The sequence below is a fragment of the Salmo salar genome, chromosome 18 (assembly GCF_965601325.2).
Source record: "Salmo salar chromosome 18, fSalSal1, whole genome shotgun sequence".
Classification (NCBI taxonomy): domain Eukaryota; kingdom Metazoa; phylum Chordata; class Actinopteri; order Salmoniformes; family Salmonidae; genus Salmo; species Salmo salar.
The window spans coordinates 6,116,295-6,124,293 of record NC_138308.1 but is presented as its reverse complement, the minus strand read 5'-3'; positions in this window follow the sequence as shown (position 1 = coordinate 6,124,293).

The window sequence follows — 7,999 nt, the reverse complement described above, 5'->3', positions numbered from 1 at the left end:
CTCAGTTTTTCACAATTCCTGACATTTAAGTAAAAATTCCCTGTCTTAGGTCAGTTAGGATCACCACTTTATTTTAAGAATGTGAAATGTCAGAGAGAGAATGATTTATTTCAGCTTTTATTTCTTTCATCACATTCCCAGTGGGTCAGAAGTGTACATGCACTCAATTAGTATTTGGTAGCGTTGCCTTTAAATTGTTTATCTTGGGACAAACGTTTTGGGTAGCCTTCCACAAGCTTCCCACAGTAAGTTGGGTGAATTTTGACCCATTCCTCCTGACAGAGCTGGTGTAACTGAGTCAGGTTTGTAGGCCTTGCACGCATTAGCTTTTTCAGTTCTGCCCACAAATGTTCTATAGGATTGAGGTCAGGGCTTTGTGATGGCCACTCCAATACCTTGACTTTTTTGTCCTTAAGCCATTTTGCCACAACTTTGGAAGTATGCTTGGGGTCAATGTCCATTTGGAAGACCCATTTGCGACCAAGCTTTAACTTCCTGACTGATGTCTTGAGATGCTGCTTCAATATATCAACATAATTTTCCTTCCTCATGAAGCCATCTATTTTGTGAAGTGCACCAGTCCCTCCTGCAGCAAAGCACCCCCACAACATGATGCTGCCACCCCCGTGCTTCACGGTTGGGATGGTGTTCGTCAGCTTGCAAGCCTCCCCCTTTTTCCTCCAAACATAATGATGGTCATTACGGCCAAAATGTTCTATTTTTCTTTCATCAGACCAGAGGACAATTTCTCTAAAAAGTACGATCTTTGTCCCCATGTGCAGTTGCAAACCGTAGTCTGGCTTTTTTTATGGTGGTTTTGGAGCAGTAGCTTCTTCCTTGCTGAGTAGCCTTTCAGGTTATGTCGATATAGGACTCGTTTTACTGTGGATATAGATACTTTTGTTCCTATTTCCTCCAGCATCTTCACAAGGTCCTTTGCTGTTGTTCTGGGATTGATTTGCACTTTTCGCACCAAAGTACGTTCATCTCTAGGAGACAGAACGCGTCTCCTTCCTGAGTAGTGTGACGGCTGCGTGGTCCCATGTTGTTTATACTTGCATACAATTGTTTGTACAGATGAACGTGGTACTTTCAGGCGTTTGGAAATTGCTCCCAATGATGAACGAGACTTGTGGAGGTCTACAATTGCTTTCTGAGGTCTTGGCTGATTTCTTTTGATTTTCCCATGATGTCAAGCAAAGAGGCACTGAGTTTGAAGGTAGGCCTTGAAATACATCCACAGGTACACCTCCAATTGACTCAAATGATGTCAATTAGCCTATCAGAAGCTTCTAAAGCCATGACATCATTTTCTGGAATTTTCCAAGCTGTTGAAAGGCACAGTCAACTTAGTGTATGTAAACTTCTGACCCACTGGAATTGTGATACAGTGAATTATAAGTGAAATAATCTGTCTGTAAACAATTGTTGGAAAAATTACTTGTGTCATGTACAAAGTTGATGTCCTAACCAACTTGCCAAAACTATGGTTTGTTAATAAGAAATTTGTGGAGTGGTTGAAAAATGAGTTTTAATGACTCCAACCTAAGTGTATGTAAACTTCCTATTTCAACTGTATGTATCCCTAAACCTATGGATACATATCACTGATGAAATGCACTCATACTGAGATTCACCCTATGCTCTGACTTTGATCATTGATCTAAAGCCTAAACTTGAAAAAAATACATACATTTTCATTTACTTATTTAACTAGGCAAGTCAGTTCAGAACAAATTCTTATTTACAATGACGGCCTACTGGGGGAACAGTGGGTTAATTGCCTTGTTCAGGGGCAGAACGACAGATGTTTACCTTGTCAGCTCAGGGATTTAATCCAGACATTTTTCGGTTACTGGCCCAACGCTCTAACCACTAGGCTACCTGCCGCCCGATCTATGAGATATTTTTTTAAATTTTGTGTATCAAATAAATACATTTTTCAAGGGAGAAAAATTTGGAAGAATGTTTTTATTTGAACCTTTATTTAGGTTAAATAACGTCCCATTGAGTTTAGGAGACCTGGCCAAGACGGTCATGTTGATGGCTTTGGGGCTCCTGAGTGGTGCAGCGGTCTAAGCCACTGCATCTCAGTACAAGAGGCATCACTACAGTACCTGTTTCAAATCCAGGCTGCATCACATCTGACCGTGATTGGGAGTACCACAGGGCGGTGCACAATTGGCCCAGTTTTGTCCGGGTTTCGCTGAGGTAGGCTGTCATTGTAAATAAGAATTTGTTATTAACTGACTTGCCTAGTTAAATAATGAGCCATCTCTGGGTCTGATATGAGACAAGAGTCTGGTCCAGAGCAGAGAGCTGGTCCTGGTCCTCTCCATGCTGAGTCAGGTGCCTCTCTGTGGTTGTGTCGCTGTCAGCAGCCTGTGGTTACAGCTGGCAGACGTCTGACAGACAAATGCATTACTCTGCTGAGTTAAAATATGCTATGCTGGTATAACCTCCATCAGAGATGAGTCTAACAGATCTAATTGATTGGCTTATCGATAATTTCTAATGCGGGAATTAAAAGCAGTGATGATGACGGTGGAGGTTCAGTCTCTTCTCTGAATACTGTCTGCACTGTTTCTCTCTGCCGTTGGATAGAAGTTAGCATAGCCCTATAAACACAGATCTAGGATCAGCTTTAATGCGCCCCCCCCCCCCCCCCCCCCATGTTCGTTAGCATTAGGGAGGGAAAACATAACTGACCTCGGATCAGTTTTCAGGGTAAACTTCATCCTGCTGGTTGTCTCAGTGTGAAGAGTCCAGGACATCTCTCTCTTTCTGCAGCACAGTATTATGTTTTCATTACTGCAACAATAGAAGTCCATTAACATGGCCATGTAGAACAGAGTTAAAATGCCTGTCCTCCATATTCACTCTTTCTGTTTCTGGCTGCCCTCCAGTTAATTTAATACAACAATGCTCCACAAAACTGCTGCAGGACTTATTTTAGGTGACAGAGAATTATCACAGATGCCACATGCACAGCGGGAATGTCAATAGCAACTTGACTTGTTTATGGGATATTAAAGCAGTGAATTATGGGTGCCATACAAAACTTAAATGATCGGAACCATTATAACCCCCGAATCTTTTGTTTTTGTTAATGATTAAATTCCAAATCTACTGTATTCAATTTGGAGAGATTTAAATGTGTTGTCTGAATCTTTTGTGTGAGTTTTAGACCGTATGTCAATGTCAGCCACATATATAATAAATGTTCCATTTTGGGAAGCAGTGTACATTTCTTATAATAAGTATTGTTATAATAAGTATACACTATATAAGTATTGTTATAATAACTATACACAATATTATCATTAGCTGCCATGTCATTGGATTTTTGGAACTCACACATTTACATATTACAATATTAGGAGATGATTAATCAAGTAATCCTTGATTCGGCTTGATTGGATAATATATATATATACGTGTGTGTGTGTGTATATGTATATATATACACACACACACACACACACACACACACACACACACACACACACACAGTGTTGTGAAAAAGTATTTGCCCCTTTTCTAATTTTCTATATTTTTAATATTAGATAAAGGGAACCTGAGTTTACAAATAACAAGAAAAATGTATACTTATTCTATTCATTTAATTAACAAAGTTTTGCAACACCCAATTCCCCTATTGTGAAAAAGTCATTGCCCCTTAAACACAATAACTGGTTGTGCCACAACTAAATGCTTCCTGTAGTTGTTCTCACATCACTGTAGAGGAATTTTGGCCCATTCTTGCATGCAGAACTGCTTTAACTCAGCGACATTTTCAAGCATGAACTGCTCTTTTCAAGTCCTGCCGCAACATCTCAATTGAGATTAGGTATGGACTTTGACTAGGCTTTCCAGAACCTAAAATGTGTTGCTTTTTAACCATTTTCATGTAGACTTGATTGACCCAGCAGCACTTTAGCTTACAGATGGATGGCCTGACATTTCCTGTCATTTCCTGTCAAAATGGTGTTCCCAGAACTTGCATGTAGTTCCCAGAACTATGTAAGTACTACCTGAATACCTACAGACAACGTTGCCGACAGGGTCTCTCTACCCCCGCCACAGTTGTAGCAGCTCCAGTCTCTCCCTCCAGAGGCGCCTTGTGTTCCTCGCCCTCTGCCTCTTACCCTTCCTCTACCTCCTCCTCGACCTCGTCCTTGACCTCCACGGTATCCTCCTCCTCCTCCTCCTCCAGCGAAAAACATCAACTGTGCAGCTTGTAGTTTAGCACCAGTCTTGGAGTTCTTCGACTTGATCTGTCTTTCTGCATGGGTGATGTGAGGTTTGACATCAGCGAGGTTCTTTGTCTCCCACCCAATGCATGTAGTGGTCTTCCTTGGCACGGCACAGCAGGCTGTCATATGGTTCTTGGTCAGGGGTCAGACCATGATGCTGGAGGAAGATCTTCTCCATTCGTTCCTGATAGACCTCAAAGCTCTCATCGGCCTTCATCATGGTGGAATGTATTTTCTGGCAGTCTGTGTTCTTTTGGTATGTTGTCTTTACATTATCAAGCACAGCAGTAAGTTGGTCAGCACGGTTGGCTCTGACTGCATCACTGTTCCAGCCTCCCTTATACTGGTTCCACTTGAACTTCAAACACCGACAAGAGTATTTCCTCAATTTCACGGGCGTTCGGGTTATACATGGCAGTGATTGCTCTCACCTCTTCTTCAAACTTCACAGCATCTTTCGTGGGGTCATTCCATGCTGTCCAGTCTTCTGTCTGACACAGTACCACTTTTCCAAATTTCTTTGCCATCACCTTACTGGGTCCCTTTGTTGCCAAATCTGGGTCTTCATATCTACTTTTACCCATGATTACTTTTAATTATACCTTATCAATTTGCTTTACTCTACTCATAACGCAATCATTCTGGGAACTAATTTCCCTTTTTCAGTAAATTAGTCAATCATACAAAAATCATTCCACTCAATCACTTACTATTCTCAAAATCCTAAAATGGTGTTTCCAGAACTTTCATATAGTTCCCAGACCTATGTAAGTATTCCCTGAAAACCTACAGAGAACGTTGCCGATGGGGTCTCTCTACCCCCACATAGTCTCCTTTTGGGACTCTGGATCCTTTTCTAAGCTTCTCAAACCATTTTTTTTTTAAAGTTTACTTACTGAAATTCACTGAAAGTCAGTCAGTCTTTTCAGGTTCGTAGATGATGTGTTTTCTCCAGGGCATTCCACAGTGAGTATCTGGTCTGAGCAGGTCCTCGTCGTCTTTGGTCAGACGGGAATTTCCCTCCGCACGCCTTCACTTGCAATGCGCTACCGGTGTTCCCTCACTGCCGAGCTCCACAGGTAGAATCAATTATCCAGTTTGTGACGCCAAATTGTCATGGAACTTTCCACTTAAGGACTCAAAGTCAAAGTTAAATGAACAGATCTTTACTATCACGGCCGGAGAGGTTACAACAAACGTAATACTCAAAGTACAAGTCTGTCAGAAGCTCTGAAGGGATGCTCTCCCTTCAGCATTCTTTATATTCTTGCACAAACTAGGCATCTCTGCTCTCGGGATGCAATAGACTGATCATGACCTTGCACACATAGTTTCTAGGCGTTGGGCCAAAGTAACAATGTGCTACTTTCTGTTCTTCTATCAGTCCCTTCCCTGAGAGCAGTCACAGAACATCCTAACACAAGAACAAGAGACAATATGCTACATGTAGTCACACATTTGCCGAGACATAGAGGACATCAATGAATTTACCACAGCTGGACTTTAATCAAGTCTCAAGGATGATCAATGGAAACAGGATGCACCTGAGCTCATTTTCGAGTCTCATAGCAAAGGGTCGAATACTTATGTAAATAAGGTATTTCTGTTTAGTTTTAATACACTTGCAAAAAAGTGTAAAAACCTTTTTTCGCTTTGTCATTATGGGGTATTGTGTGTAGTTTGATGAGGGGAATCCATTTTAGTTTAAGGCTGAAACGTAACAAAATGTGTAAAGTCAAGGGGTCTGAATACTTTCCGAATGCACTGTATACACACACACACACACACACACACACACACACACACACACACACACACACACACACCACACACACACACACACACACACACACACACACACACACACACACACACACACACACACACACACACACAACATGACCAAAAGTATGTGAACTTGGTAGTGTGTGTTGCAACTGAAGCGACGATTTTTATGCGTTACGCACTTCAGCGCTCGGCGGTCGCGTTCTGTGCGCCGTTGTTGCTCCTAAACAATTCCACATCAAAATAACAGCACTTACAGTTGACCGGGACAGCTCTAGCAATGCAGAAATTTGAATCAGAAACAGGTGTGGCTGAAATAGCCAAATCCACAAATTTTAAGGGTTGTCCACATACTTTTAAATATATATATATTTTGACTGGTACTGTATAATATATATATATATATATTATACAGTACCAGTCAAAAGTTTGGACACACCTACTCATTGCAGGGTTTTTCTTTATTTTTACAATTATCTACATTGTAGAATAATAGTAAAGACCACCAAACTATGAAATAACACATATGGAATCATGTAGTAACCAAAAAAGTCCTAAACAAAATATATTTTATATTTGAGATTCTTCAAGTAGCCACCCTTTGCCTTGATGACAGCTTTGCACACTCTTGGCATTCTCTGAACCAGCTTCATGAGGTTGTCACCTGGAATGCATTTTAATTAACAGGTTAATTTGTTAATTAAACGTTAATTTGTGGAATTTCTTTCCTTCTTAATGCGTTTGAGCCAATCACTTGTGTTGTGACAAGGTAGGGATGGTATACAGAATATATCCCTATTTGGTAAAAGACCAAGTCCATATTATGGCAAGAACAGCTGAAATAAGCTTTACTTTAAGACATGAAGGTCAGTCAATACAGAATATTTCAACAACTTTGAAAGTTTCTTCAAGTGCAGTCGCAAAAACCATCAAGCGCTATGATTAAACTGGCTCTCATGAGGACTGCCACAGGAAAGGAAGACCCAGAGTTACCTCTTCTGCAGAGGATAAGTTCATTACAGTTACCAGCCTCAGAAATGTCAGCCCAAATAAATGTTTCAGAGTTCAAGTAACAGACACATCAAAACATCAACTGTTCAGAGGAGACTGCGTGAATCAGGCCTTCATGGTCAAATTGCTGCAAAGAAACAACAACTAAAGGACACCAGTAAGAAGGAGAGACTTGCTTGGACCAAGAAACACGAGCAATGATCATTAGACCGGTGGAAATATGTCCTTTGGTCTGATGAGTCGAAATTTGAGATTTTTGGTTCCAACCGCCGTGTCTTTGTGAGATGCAGAGAAGGTGAACGGATGATCTCTGCATGTGTGGTTCCCACCATGAAGCAGGGAGGAGGAGGTGTGATGGTGTGGAGGTGCTTTGCTGGTGACACTGTCTGTGATTTATTTAGAATTCAAGGCACACTTAACCAGCATGGCTACCACAGCATTCTGCAGTGATACGCCATCCCATCTGGTTTGCACTTAGTGGAACTATCATTTGTTTTTCAACAGGACAATGACTCAACACACCTCCAGGCTGTGTAAGGGCTATTTGACCAAGGAGAGTGATGGAGTGCTGCATCAGATGACCTGGCCTCCACAATCACCCGACCTCAACCCAATTGAGATGGTTTGGGATGAGTTGAACCGCAGAGTGAAGGAAAAGCAGACAACAAGTGCTCAGCATATGTGGGAACTCCTTCAAGACTGTTGGAAAAGCATTCCAGGTGAAGCTGGTTGAAAGAATGCCAAGAGTGTACAAAGCCGTTGTCAAGGCAAAGGGTGACTACTTTGAAGAATCTACATTATTTAAAGAAGGATTTGTTTAACACTTTTTTGTTTACTACATGATTCCCTATGTGTTATGTTATAGTTTGATGTCTTCACTCACTATTATTCTATAATGTAGAAAATAGTAAAAATAAAGAAAAACCCTTGAATGAATATGTGTGTCC